General features: G+C 51.9%; 1 pseudogene; it reads right to left on the bottom strand.

Moving 5' to 3' along the window:
* Positions 1–14,969, bottom strand: part of LOC137619467 (zinc finger protein 665-like) — a 44,931-nt pseudogene that overhangs the window by 17,919 nt on the left and 12,043 nt on the right.

Below are 14,969 nucleotides of genomic sequence, written 5' to 3'. Positions count from 1 at the left end.
TGGTGATTGTTGGCGCGCTTGGCGCTCATCAGACACAGGCTGAGCAGTAGCGCGGCTGCGCACAGGAAAACGAGGGCGCGCCTTGCGCACATCAGGAACATGAGGGCGCTGCTTCGTAGGAGAGCGCTGCCGAGCAGGAGATCGCTGCCAAACTGGAGAGCACTGGCGAGTTAAGTCCGAAGACTATAACTCTGGGGAGCGCTTGTGCGCTACTGCACGTGAACACGCAGGTAGGCGCGCAGGGGAATCCTGACGCGCAAGGGACTTACCCACACCATGAGTAGAGTCCCTTTTCCCCGGAGGGATCGGTGCCTGTTGGATAATAGGGTGAGAAGGCGCCCAAAGCGCATCTGCGGCCAAGAACGGAGAAGGCAGGTCGGAAGGTCTGGCAGGCGTAGGGGATCGCGAACGATCCGCGGAGAGGTCAAGGGGCGCTGCTGCGACGGTCTGCTCCTGACGGGAAGGCTCCTCTTTAGGGGGAGGAACAGGAGAGGACGACCCAAAGAGGCGCCTCTTCACTCCCTTATAGGGAGAAGGAAGTCCTCTGCTGCGGAGAGGCCAATGGGCCTTACGTCGAATACGACCATGAGGAAGGGCGTCCGGGTCATCAGTCCTCCGAAGAGGAGTAAGCGCGCTCCCCCGAGAGGAAGACCCGCCCGCAGGAGAGACCGTGGGACTCCCCTCCCCCCTCGGAGGATCTTCGGAGGGGGGCGGAGAGCCATCAGCAACGTCCGCAACAGGAGCAGTATCAAGGGTTTGACCAGACCTGTCGGAAGGCTCGGCCAAAACAGTGTTGACAAAATCCGAAGGGAATACCTACAGTATTACCGGCGACTGTTTGACCGCAGCTCCCAACTGGATCAGGTCAAACAGGGCTTCCTTGGACGGCGAGCCCTTAAGCCCCAAGGAAGCCCAAAGCTGGAACAAATCATTATTAGACACAGTTTGGTCATATTCATCAAATTCCAAATTATCCTCCCACAGAGGAGAAGAGGGAGCTGCCACGCTAAGGGAGGCAACGCCCTCTCCCGCACCCAGAGGTCGGGAAACACCACTAGGACCTACGCTACCACTCGGCAGTCTCTCAGGAGAGACCGATCGAGTGGGAGCTTCGGAGGAGGTTCGGGCGACGGAAGAGGAGTCCTTAGAGCCCTCCTTCTTCAAGGTTGCCCCTGAAGGAGAACGGTCTCTCTTGGACTTCTTCATGCGCCGACGACCGAACTTCTCCCACTGGTAGGCAGACCACTCCCTACACTCACTACAAGTATTCTCCCTACCACACCGTCGGCCTCGGCACTGCGGGCAAAGGGTGTGAGGATCGGTGTCCTCCGCAGACATAAAGGTCCCACAAGGGCGGCCATCGATTCCAGGGCACTTGCGCATAACAACGATAACGGTTGAGGCCAACTTCCAAACACACAGAAACTAGAAAAAGCAAAGAAAAACAAATTAAGGCTGTCATTAACGAGGACGAAAACAGCAACGTCTGTACTTCGTCCGAGCCAAAGGTGAAGTGAGACAACTCACCGGTGTGTGGGGGGGGAGGGGTAGCAAGCTACCCCTTCCCTACCCCCTGCTAACTAGCGGGGGGGGTTGTAGTTAACCCTCGTTAAAAATCTAATGGCTCGTCATTTCAGTTACGCCGAAAGAAAACCCTATGTAAATAGCGTGGTTTGTATTTCGGTTACGAAACAATTATATGTTTTGCCACATTCACGACACTGGAATAGATCGCTCATGTGATTTCTTATGTTTAGTGAGATATTTTTTCCAAGTAAAGAATTTGCTACAGACATCGCATTTGTATGGCCTCTCTCCCGTGTGAACTCTTAAATGTTCAGTGAGATTTGGTTTTCTAATAAATCTTTTGCTACAGACATTACATTTGTATGGCCTCTCTCCCGTGTGAACTCTTGAATGTTCAGTGAGGTTGTGTTTCGTGGTAAATGTTTTGCTACAGACATCACACTTGTATGGCTTTTCTCCTGTGTGAATTCTTAAATGTAAAGTGAGACTCTGTTTTTTAATAAATGTTTTGCGACAGACATCGCAATTGTATGGCTTTTCTCCTGTGTGAACTCTTGAATGTACAGTGACGCTTTGCTTCAGCGTAAATGTTTTACTACAGACATCGCACTTGTATGGCTTCTCTCCCATGTGAATTCTTGAATGTACAGTGAGACTTGCTTTTGTAGTAAACGTTTTACTACAGACATCACATTTGTATGGCTTCTCTCCCGTGTGAATTGTTGAATGTGCAGCGAGATTGAATTTCGAAAAAAATGTTTTGCTACAGACATCGCACTTGTATGGCTCCTCTCCCGTGTGAATTCTTAAATGTTTAGTGAAATTTGATTTTATAGTAAATGTTTTGCTACAGACATCGCACTTATATGGCTTTTCTCCCGTGTGAATTCTTAAATGCACTGTTAGATTAAATTTATTAGAAAACGTTTTCCCACATTCACTGCATGTGCATCGCTTCCTAGCTAGAACATTGGAGTTAACATTACCAGATATCCTTTTTTTTATCTGCTTCTCATTTATTTGATTCACCTCTTGATTCAAAACATCTTTCTGTAATAATTCTCTTCCACTGATTACACTTGAAAGTCTTCCCTTTTCTTTTCCTTTATCCTCTTTCACAGCTGTCCCTAAGTAAGTGTCTACACTTTCCTCATCATCGACATCCCCTTTCCAATTTCCTGAACCGTTTTCACTCACTGATGCATCGTACTCGTAGGAATTTTTCAAATCGCTTTTGCTAGAATCAAATATTTCTGGTTCTACTTTGACTTCCATTTTTGGATCCAAGAAAAGAGCGCCATAATTAAAGAGAGCAACACTGCCAGACGTATCCTTATTTTCTGGATCGACTGCAAGTGAAAGTGGATCTTCAATTTCACTTTTCATTGAAAACTCAAAAGATGGTTCAGAATTCATCATCCTCTCCCTACCAAAAGATGACATACCCCTTAATATTATTTTCAATAGACTTCAAAGAGGAAATTAAGACTAAACTTCCTATTCTCAGACATCATACTGTACAACAAAAACTTCCGACATGACCCTTTCTTTTCCAGTCTTACGTCTCTTGCATAGACCTTCAGCAGCTTACAAGCTTTAGCGAAAAGAGGTGGATGATTCCTTCCTTTGAGATGAAAAGTCTGAAATAATAGAAAACTACAATCGGCTGGAGAAGACCACAATGAAAATATGACAAATTCGTAGATAATTTGTATTTTTCCTAACTATACAAACCTTAGCTACTAAATAGGGGTATTACTTTCGGCGTAGCTGAAATGACGAGCCATTAATTTGTAACGAGGGTTAACTACCCACACCGCTACTTAGCGGGGGTAAGGAAGGTAGCTTGCTACCGAACCCCCTCACACACCTGTGATTGAGCTCACTTTGCTTGGATGTAGGACTTCAAGGGAGATAAGGCTGGCGGGTAAGTTTGCTTAAATAGCTAAGGTTTGTATAGTTAGGAAAAATACAAATTATATACGACTTCGTCATTTGTTCCGTAACTGGAATACAAATCACGCTATTTAATAGGGGTGACTCACCCATTAGGAAGGGTGGACGTCCCAGCCAATCTGGCTTTTGGCTTTACCCGGGGGCTCCTTATCTGAGTGTATCAGTACTCACAAAATAAGGAGTCCCTGCACCTCTCTAAAACCTTGCTATGCAAAGTCCGCGGCCTACGCAAGCTGTGTGTTGAGGTATGTAGAAGTGTGACTGTCCTGGTAAAGTTATTCTGAGTTCTTTAGAAGGAAAAACTGTGTAACTAGGACTTTCCCAATACCACCTCGTCAGGGTATGAGGACGCAACAGTATTAGTCTCAATACTAGGTACAAAAGGGAGCATGGTTTACATGCAGTGGTTTGAGGTCAGCTATGCAGAGAACCCAGGATGCTGCTTTCCCCAAGAGAGGGGAGAATGAAGAAAAGAATAAGGTCCAATCAAACCTTTTCATTCATGCAGACTAAAACAGGGTAACAATGCCATCAACCTTCTGCTACTTGTCCAATAAGGAGCTTGAGGTTTTAAACCAGCTGTTGTGCAGCCACCACAGGACCGATAGAGAATGTATCGAGTCTCCAGTGGGTTACATCTTGCAGGTAGTGGGATGTGAATGTGGTCAGACGATTCAACACCCCAGCTTGAAGAACCTGTGTCACTGAGAAGTTTCTCTTGAATGCCAGGGACGCAGCTACGCCCCTGACATCATGAGCTCTGGGGCGACGTGATGGAGGAGGGTCTGGATTCAGTGCATGATCTATGACCTTGAGAATCCACGCTGAGATGGTGTTCTTGGTGACCCTCCTTTTGGTCCTTCCTGTGCTGACAAATAGTGCACACACACGAGGACGGGCTGCGGCTGTTCTCTTAAGATACAGCCTCAAACTCCTCACTGGGCATAGTAAGAGATGGTCTGGGTCATCTGTTACAGTACGGAGACTAGAAATCCAGAAGGAGTCAAATCGTGGATCCACTACTCCCGGGTTCTGAGTCTTAGCAATAAATTCAGGGACGAAGCTGAACGTTACCTCTCCACATCCCCTTGAATGGGCGATGTCGTATGAGAGACCATGAAGGTCACCGACTCGCTTGGCCGAACCCAAAGCTAGCAGGAACACTGTCTTCCAAGTCAGGTGGTGATCAGTTGCCTGGCGTAATGGTTCATAGGAAGGTCTCTTAAGAGACCTGAGTATTCAAACAGCGTTCCATGGGGATGGTCATAAGAGCACTGGAGTGACTAGCACGAGCCGGCAAGTGATGATCCTGAGAACACTAACGATCACGAACAGGAGAACGAGGAAAAGATTGGCGATCTTGTGAACAGGAGCGCTGCCTGGCGGATGACGAATGTAGAGGGCTGTGATCCCTAGAAGACGTGGAGGTCTGAGGGTGATGGGAGGGCTCGCCATCAGCAGGTGGCCGTCGAAGGGAGGGCAAACGAGTACGAAGGTCAGGAACAACACTAGATGGAGAAGGCAAGAGATGGGCTTCACACAGACTATGCGTCGACAGGAGAAGAGACGGCAACAACAGGGGCAGCAGGAACAGGATTACTCTGGGCACCCAGCTGAAGGAGCTTAAGAAAGACTTCCTTAGAAGGAGGTCCAGCAACACCCAAGGACAGCCAAGCCTACAACACATCTGAAAGTGAAAATGACATTCCCAACGATGGGGGAAAAGGGGCTTCCCTAAGAGAAACAACAAGGTCCCAGGTACCCAGAGGTTGCCAAGGAGTTAAGCGTGTTCGTGAAGAGGTCGCAGGGTGACAAAAGAAGTCCGAGGTCTCTTAGCCCTCGATGATGACCCCGAAGGCAAAGGGTCTCTCTTAGACTTCTTCCTCCAACGCCTAAACTCTGGAAGGCAAATCACTCCCTACACTTGTCGCAGGTGGAAACCTGCTTGCAACAGCGCCCTCTGCAGGTCGGACACAAGGAGTGGGGGTCGGTCAACATTATGGTACCAAAACTGAGCCATTCAGTTTCTGGACACACCTGCATGAGAAGCATCAAAGAGAACAATCACAACAGTAATAAGAGAGAAAGCAGTTTGAAAAGCAAAGGTCTGCATGGCCATGTCATGGCGTAGGAGCAGAGAACAGGCACATCCATTCTCTCCAAAAGAAAAAGTGGTGAAATATCACTAATGTGTGAGTGAGAGGGGGTACCTGGTGACCCGGGATACCCTTAAATCAACAATTTTTTTACATAAGTGAATATTACTTTGTGCACACTGACATCGTGATAGTGTTTCACGGCAAAGACATACTTTATGCTTATTATCTGGACTTTTGTAATATGTAGTGATATCTTAAAGAAGAATTGTGAATGAATAAGGAGTCCATCACCTTCCTCTGGAAAATGTCCCTATCCCAGTTTCTGGCGGATTAGAGCAATGAAGAGAAAAAGATGATAAGAACAATACAAAAAGTCAATTACTGTACAAAATTAACGCCACTAAGGCAGCAATTACTTTCAATGAAACCAGTTTAAAGGTTTCTCATGAATACCAGGGACAAGGGACAGGACAATGCCTTGTAATTATTAACATTATTAATATTATTAACCAAGCTACAATACCTCCATAGAAAATAAGATGGAAAGGCGCGTCTTCTGTGAGCACGGTAGGGGTGTACGAAAGATAGCAGCCGCCTGTATGTATGATGAAGGCAGACTATGTATACGGCCGTGTAAGGGGGTTCGCAGGGGGGCATTAGCACCCCCCAATAAGTAAGTAGGTCAAGACACGGCTTGTAGGTTAGGTTAGGTGGGAGAAGTTTAGGTTAGTTGTTGTCTATTTTCTATACACACAGGAGGAAATGGCCGCTGATATAAAAAACCTCCACAAGGTAAGTCCTACCAAATAGAAACTCCCGTGTTTTGACCATGTTTCATTAGTATTACTCGGTAGTCAACCCACCATAACTAAAATATCATGGCTTTCCAACAGAAATCATTATCAAAAACATTCAATATACCTATAATTATGGTAATATTTCAATAGATTTCTAAAATGACAAATTCGAAGATAATTTGTATTTTTCCTAACCATACAAACCTTAGCTATTTACAAAGGGTTTACTTTTAGCGCAGCTGAAATGACGAGCCAATAGTTTTTAACGAGGGTTAATTACCCCCGCGCTAGTTAGCGGGGGGTGGGGAAGGGTAGCTTGCTACCCCTCCCCCCTCCACACACCGGTGACTTGCTTCACTTCACTTAGAGGTAGGACTTGACTTGGGGGTCAGGGATGGCGGGCACATATGTGTAAATAGCTAAGGTTTGTATGGTTAGGAAAAATACAAATTATCTTCGAATTTGTCATTTGTTCCGTAACCGAAATACAAACCACGCTATTTACAAAGGGTGACTTACCCCTTAGGAAGGGTGGAAAGTCCCCAGCCTTACTGACTTCGGCTTGCCCGGGGGCTCGATCCCTTAGTGAGCAGCACTAGAGAGAGGGAGCCCCTGTACCTCACAGGTTCCTAGCATCGCTAGGAACGAGTGGCCTACATAAGTAGTGTGAGGAGGAGAGTGTGACTCGTCCTATGAAGTTGACCTTGAGACCTTCAGATAGGAATTCTAGGATAGGACGTTCCCCATACCACCTCGTCAGGGTATGGGAGACGCAACAGTATTAAGCTTAATACTAGGAGCACAAAGAAGCATGGGTTACCTGCAGAGGTCGAGGTCAGCTATGCGAGGACCAGGATGCTGCTTCCCCAAGAGAGGGGAGAATGAAGAAAGAAGTAAGGGTCAGACATACTCTTTCATTCACACAGACTAAGACCGGGTAACAACGCCCTCAACCTACTGCTACTCATCCAAAAAGGAGCCTGAGGTTAGACCAGCTGTTGTGCAGCCACCACAGGGCCGATAGAGAACGTATCGAGGCTCCTGTGGGTCACGTCTTGCAGGTAGTGGGCTGTGAAGGTCGTTTGACGCTTCCAGACCCCCGCTTGAAGTACCTGCGTCACAGAGAAGTTTCTCTTGAAGGCCAGGGATGTAGCAATACCCCTGACATCGTGGGCTCGAGGGCGACGTGACGGAGGAGGGTCAGGATTCAGGGCATGGTGGATAACCCTTCGAATCCAAGCAGAGATGGTGTTCCTTGTGACCCTCCTCTTTGTCCTGCCTGTGCTCACAAACAAAGCTCGCACATGAGGACGGACTGCAGCCGTTCTCTTCAAGTAGTACCTCAGACACCTCACTGGGCATAGTAGCAGCTGGTCTGGGTCGTTTGTTACAGAACGGAGACTCGCGATCCTGAAAGAGTCGAACCGAGGATCCGGCACTCCAGGATTCTGAGTCTTGGCCACAAACTCAGGGACGAACCTGAACGTTACCTCCCCCCATCCCCTTGAATGGGCGATGTCGTACGAGAGACCATGAAGTTCACTAACTCGCTTGGCCGAGGCCAAGGCGAGTAGGAAAGCCGTCTTCCAAGACAGGTGGCGATCGGAGGCCTGGCGTAATGGCTCGAAGGGAGGTCTCTTGAGAGACCTGAGAACTCGAACCACGTTCCAAGGAGGGGGTCTCACTTCCGACTGGGGGCAGGTAAGCTCATAGCTACGTATGAGTAAAGAGAGTTCTAGCGATGAAGAAATATCCACGCCCTTCAATCTGAAGGCCAAGCTTAAGGCTGAGCGATAGCCTTTCACTGCCGAGACAGAAAGGCGCATTTCTTCTCGCAGATACACAAGGAAGTCCGCTATTGCTGGAATAGTGGCATCGAGTGGAGAGATACCCCTTCCACGACACCAACCACAAAAGACTCTCCACTTCGCTTGGTAGACTCCCTCAGAGGACCTTCGCAGGTGCCGAGACATTCTCTCCGCAACCTGTTGCGAAAAGCCTCTCTCCGCGAGGAGACGCTGGATAGTCTCCAGGCGTGAAGCCGAAGCGAGGCTACGGCCCTGTGAGGGACACCGGAGTGGGGTTGTCTGAGAAGCTCGTGTCGTGGAGGAAGCTCCCTTGGGAGTTCCGTCAGGAGTTGCAGAAGGTCCGGAAACCATTCCGCGTGATGCCATAGCAGAGCTACTAGAGTCATGGAACAGTTGACCGATAGTCTGGTCCTGTTGAGCACCCTTCTCATCAGACAGAATGGTGGGAAGGCGTACACGTCGATGTTGTCCCACCGTTGCTGGAAAGCATCTTGCCAGAGTGCCTTGGGGTCCGGGGCTGGTGAGCAGTACAGGGGCAGCTTGAAGTTCAAGGCTGTCGCGAACAAGTCCACCGTCGGGGAACCCCACAAAGTCAGGACTTTGTTGGCTATCTGAGGATCCAAAGACCACTCGGTACTCACTATCTGCGAAGCCCTGCTCAGACTGTCGGCGAGCACATTCCTCTTGCCAGGAATGAAGCGAGCTGATAGTGTTATCGAGTGGGTTTCGGTCCACCTCAGAGTCTCTACTGCAAGATGGGATAGCTGTTGCGAAAAAGTGCCTCCCTGCTTGTTGATATAAGCCACTACCGTGGTGTTGTCGCTCATCACCACCACGGATTGACCCGCCAGGAACCGTTGGAACTGTTGAAGGGCCAGAAAGACGGCCTTCAATTCTAGCAGGTTGATGTGTAGGCACTTTTCTGATTCTGACCAAAGGCCTGAGGCCCTCTGGTTCAGAACGTGCGCCCCCCACCCTTCTTTTGACGCGTCCGAAAACAGAGTCAATTCCGGGGGAAGGACGAGAAGACTCACTCCCTTTCGCAGGTTCTCGTCGGCCAGCCACCACCGCAAGTCCGTCTGTTCCAGAGACCCGATTGGGATCAGAGTGTCCGGGGAATCGGATCCTTGATTCCACCGGGACTTGAGCCGCCATTGAAGGGATCTCATCCTGAGGCGGCTGTTTGGAACCAGACGGGCCAGGGAGGATAGGTGGCCCAAGAGACGCAACCACGATTGGGAGGGGAGTTCTTTTCGCCTGAGGAAAGGTTCCGCCACCCTCCTCAGCCTTGCTATCCGGTCGTCTGATGGAAAGGCTTTGTGGAGATTGGTGTCTATTAGCATGCCTAGATAAACCAGTCGTTGGGACGGCTGCAGAGAGGACTTCTCGAGGTTTACCACGATCCCCAGATCCTGGCAAAGATCTAGAAGCCTGTCTCGGTGTCGAAGAAGGGTCGACTCCGAGTCTGCTAGGATCAGCCAATCGTCTAGGTAACGAAGGAGACGAATGCCGTTCCTGTGCGCCCAAGTCGAAATCAGGGTGAACACTCTGGTGAACACCTGAGGAGCTGTGGAGAGACCGAAACACAGCACCTTGAACTGGTAGATCTTGTTGTCTAGGCAGAATCTCAGGTACTTCCTGGAAGACGGATGGATTGGGATCTGGAAGTACGCATCCTTTAGATCCAGTGTACACATGAAGTCTTGTGGTCTCACCGCAAGTCTGACCGTGTCTGCTGTCTCCATGCTGAACCGGGTTTGTTTGACAAACCTGTTCAGAGCCGAGAGATCGATGACGGGTCTCCAGCCTCCAGTAGCCTTCTTTACAAGAAAGAGTCGACTGAAGAAGCCTGGAGAGCCGTCCACGACCTCCTGGAGAGCACCCTTCTCGAACATGGTCTTGACTTCGGCCTGAAGGGCCAGCCCCTTTGCCGATCCCATGGCATAGGAGCTCAACGACACTGGATTCGCTGTCAGGGGAGGTTGAGATGACGTGAACGGGACGCGATAACCTTGGCCGATCACTGAGATCGTCCAAGCATCGGCCCCGAGATGTTGCCACCTGCGGACGCAACGCTGAAGGCATCCCCCCACAGGTGGACACGCAGGGGGACTGCCACCCCTAGGGCTTGCGGCCGCGGCCGCCACCCCTAGAAGTCTTGCCTCCCCTGGAGGACTTACCACCCCTCTTGACCTTGGCTGGAAAGGGCTGGGGCTTAGACACCACTTTCTTAGCTGCCGGTGCCTGTTTTGGAGCCTTACGAGGCTGTTGCTGCTGTTGTGGCGGGGCTGGAGGCTTATAGGGCCGAGTTGTAAGGGCCCTGTGGAGGAGGGAGTCCGTGCTGGATTTCCTCCACCTCTCAGCCGTTCGCTCCAAGTCTTGAGGCTCAAACAGGCTCTCCCCCAGGAGGGAGGCATGTCGGAGCCTACACACATCTACGGCGGGGACCTTCGGATGGAATCTCTCGGACACAGCATCGCGACGCTTCAACACCGAGTTGGCCCACAGGGTGGTAACCTGGTGCGCCAAAAACTCGATGGAGCGGGTGCCCGAGAGCAAGAAGGTCTCTAGGGCCTTCCTATTGGTCTCCTTGGACAAGTCCTCAGATCGCAATAGGATGCCCAGAGATCCTAACCAGAAGTCCAGCCACGAAGTGGCCTGCATGGCACACTTAGCGACCTTCTCGTGGTTAAGGATCTCTGCCGCCGAGAACGACACCTGCCGGGCAGAGAGTTTCTCCAAGGGAACTCCCTTCGCCAGCTCCTCCACAGAGTGATGGAGAGGAAGAGCGAGGTTGTGCTCACCCAGGATCTCGAAATACCTCCTCTGCTGAAGGCGAGGAGGAGGGATGAGTTTGTTCCCGGCAGTGGAACGACTGGAGGAGGCAAGAAGTGCGAGCTGAGCATTGGCCCTAGCTCTGGCACTCTTCAGCCCCCGAGACCAGGGCAGAGCTGCACTGGTCTTAGGGGCCTTCCGAACGTCGAACACTTCATCCAGAATCGTGTCTTTGCCTTCACGGGGGGGGATGACTGGATCCGTAAGACTGTTAAGTTGCCTTATCAGGCTTAGGACCTGCCAGAAGGCATGTTCGGACTCTTGCTGTTCTCCTCCCTGCGGGCTGGCAGCTAAGTCTCCTGCCCCAGGAATCTCTTCCTGGGGTGATACGTGGACATTCCCCTGGGTAGTCGTGGGTTCCTGTCGAATCCTTGCAGAGGATTTAGGGATGGTCTTGGAATCCTTGGGCTCCCTCCTAGGAGGGATACAGGATCCCAACAACGAGGTTCGAGGGGCCCCTTCCTCACGAGACGATTCTCCTGCCTGAAGCGAAGTCTCCCCCCCTGGTGCCGAGGGGAAGACTACCGGTCCACTGGACTCACCTGAGGACGGAAAGGCCTCGTCCACGGGAGAAGGAGAGAGTACTCGTGCAGGAGAGGGGACCCTCGAGACCGACCTCTTGGGAACCAACTTCGCCCTGGGGGAAGTCACCACGAAGTCCACTCCTCTCTTTCTCTTCAGCGTAGGAGAGACAGCCGCTGGTTTGTTACCCTGGCCGGCGAGTGCTGGTTTCATAACCCTCACTAACGCCCGTGCCAGCGGACCAAACCAAGTCTGCTGCTCAAAGGACACAGAGTCCGAAATCCTCGCTAAGGTGAAAGGGATCGGGCGATCCTTTGGAGTGGACACGACGGTACCTGCCTGAAAAGAAGGTGGGGAAGAATGCTGTAATGACCTGTCCTCGTCCTGCAATACCAACCTGTGCTTGGATGGAGGTGATCCCGAGTGCCGTCTAGGAGCACGCGTCCCTGCTGCTACCACCGGCTGTGGAATTCGCCGCGAACTATGGTCGCGCGAGGGTGAACGGTCGCGCAAAGGCGAATGGTTGCGCGGGTGATCGCGCGGGCGCACAGGCGAGCGGTCGCGCGGGCGCGCAGGCGAGCGGTCGCGCGGGCGCGCAGGCGAGCGGTCGCGCAGGCGAGCGGTCGCGCGGGCGCGCAGGCGAGTGGGCGTGAGGGTGGGCAGGTAAATGAACACGTGTCCGAGGCGACGAACGCAAGCGATGGCGCGACGGCGAGGGATCGTGCTGCCGCGTAGGTGAAGAAGATCGCTGGCGATAATGACCACGTGATGGTAAGCGATGGCGAGCAGCATGTGTAGGTGAATGATCGCGCACAATAGGGCGGTCGTTCAGGGTTGCGCGATGAGGAGCAGCATGCGTAAGCGGGCGATCGTTCAGGGTTGTGCGATGGCGAGCAGCATGCGCAGGTGAATGATCGCGTGAAAGGGTGCGATGGTGATCAGCATCCGCAGGAAGGCGATCGTTCAGGGTTGTGCGATGAGGAGCAGCATGCGTAAGCGGGCGATCGTGCAGGGTTGTGCGATGGCGAGCAGCATGCGCAGGTGAATGATCGCGAGAAAGGGTGCGATGGTGATCAGCATCCGCAGGAAGGCGATCGTTCAGGGTGTTGCGATGAGGAGCAGCATGCGTAAGCGGGCGATCGTGCAGGGTTGTGCGATGGCGAGCAGCATGCGCAGGTGAATGATCGCGAGAAAGGGTGCGATGGTGATCAGCATCCGCAGGAAGGCGATCGTTCAGGGTGTTGCAATGAGGAGCAGCATGCGTAAGCGGGCGATCATGCAGGTTCGTGCGATGGCGGGCAGCATGTGAAGGTGATCGCTGGCGAACTGGTGATCGCTGGCGAGCTGGTGATCGCTGGCGAGCTGGTGATCGCTGGCGAGCAGAAGGTCGACGCGTGTCCTGTGAGAGGATAGGTTCACGAGCAGGAACGGGAAGATCGCTGGCGCGTTGGCGAACATGTGTTTCTGACACACGCGCAGCACGATGTTGCGTAGCCACAGGACCAGGTGGATGGTGAGCAGGGAGTTCAGCAGGAACTAAAGGGTGGTCAGAGACCGCAGGGCGATGGTCCTCAAATGAGCGCTGACGCTCGGAAGAGAGCTGACGAGCAGGAGAGCGCTGGCGAGGGGGGCGAACCTCAGGAGAGAGCCGACGAGCAGGTGAGCGTCGGCGAGCAGGAGAGTCTTGGCGAGCAGGAGATCGTCGATGAGCAGGAGATCGCTGGCGAGCAGGAGATCGCTGGCGAGCAGGAGAGCGCTTGTGCGCTGGCCCTGCTCGCGTAAGGGAAGAATCCCTTAGCCCCGAAGGGACCGTTGCCCGTCGGGTGACGAGTTCTCCAGAAGGCGAAGATCTGGCAGGAGATGGTGAGCGGTCTGCAGAGAGGTTCATCGGTTGAGGCTGACGAGGAGAGTCCCCCCCGGAGGACGAAGACCCAAAAAGGCGCCTCTTAGTCCCCCTGTAAGGGGAAGGGAGGCCCTTGTGGCGTAGAGGGCGGTGAGCCTTACGGCGGAGGCGGCCTCGGGGGAGATCGTCGGGACCATCGGTCCTCCGAAGGGGAGTCTCCTTCAAAACACTTCTCTCAGAAGGAAGCTGGGCAGCAGTCGAGACCGAAGGACTCACTTCCCCCTTCGAAGGATGCATGGAAGGAGGAGGAGAGCCTAGAGCACCATCACCAGCAACAGCACCTGCGTCGGAAGGCCCAGCCACGTCGGAGGCCTCTGTCACCACGACGTCGACAATAGACAGAGGGTCTACCTCCGCTACCACCGGCGACTGTTTAACAACGGCCCCCAACGAGACAAGGTCAATAAGAGCGACCCTGGAGGGCAAGCCCTTAAGCCCCAGGGACGACCAAATCTGTAACAGATCATCACTGGATAAAGTATTATTATCAATAACCTCCCCCGGAGGAGGAGGGGGAACCGCCTCGCTATGGGAGGCGACGCCCTCTCCCCCCACCGAAGGTAGGGAAACAGAACAAGGGCCTGCGCTCCCACTCGGACGACTCTCCTTAGGAGGCGGACGAGGGGGAGCTTCGGAGGAGGTTTGGGCAGCGGAAGAAGAGTCCCGAGAACCTTCCTCCTTCAAGGCTAACCCCGGAGGAGAACGGTCTCTCTTGGACTTCTTCTTACGCCGACGGCCAAACCTCTCCCACTGGGAGGCAGACCACTCCCTGCACTCACGGCACATGTTATCCTGGTCGCACCGTCGGCCCCGACATTGAGGGCAGAGGGTGTGAGGATCCGTAATCACGTCCGACATGAAAGTCCCACAAGGACGGCCGGCAACTCCAGGGCATGTACGCATATTAAATAAAAGAAAATAACTGAAGGTCAACTTCCAACCAATCACACAAGCTGAAAAGAAAAAGAAGAAAATTAAAGGCTGTCACGAAGGCGATGAACAGACACGTCTGATCACCGCCGAGCCAAAAGTGAAGTGAAGCAAGTCACCGGTGTGTGGAGGGGGGAGGGGTAGCAAGCTACCCTTCCCCACCCCCCGCTAACTAGCGCGGGGGTAATTAACCCTCGTTAAAAACTATTGGCTCGTCATTTCAGCTGCGCTAAAAGTAAACCCTTTGTAAATAGCGTGGTTTGTATTTCGGTTACGGAACAAATATTCTGATAGAGTCTAATGGATTTTGCTTCGTTCGCATAAAAAGAAAAACTTCAGGCTCCTATGTACTGGCAAGCGGTACATGCAGGGTGGGACTCTATCGAAATATCACCATAATTACACCGTGCACCCGTTTTTTTAAAGTCGTAAAAGATATTGTTTTCATGGTAAACATTAGATACTTTACAACGAAACTGGAATTCGCTATAAGAAATGAACGAGTGCTGGCTAGTTTGGTATTTTTCTCTATATGTTTAATTGGGGTAAAAAGGTTAATAGGGATTGGGGCATTATAACTAACATATTGGTC

Source organism: Palaemon carinicauda, chromosome 26 (genome assembly GCF_036898095.1).
Source record: "Palaemon carinicauda isolate YSFRI2023 chromosome 26, ASM3689809v2, whole genome shotgun sequence".
In the NCBI taxonomy this organism is placed as follows: Eukaryota; Metazoa; Arthropoda; class Malacostraca; order Decapoda; family Palaemonidae; genus Palaemon; species Palaemon carinicauda.
This window is presented reverse-complemented; position numbering and strand designations above follow the sequence as displayed.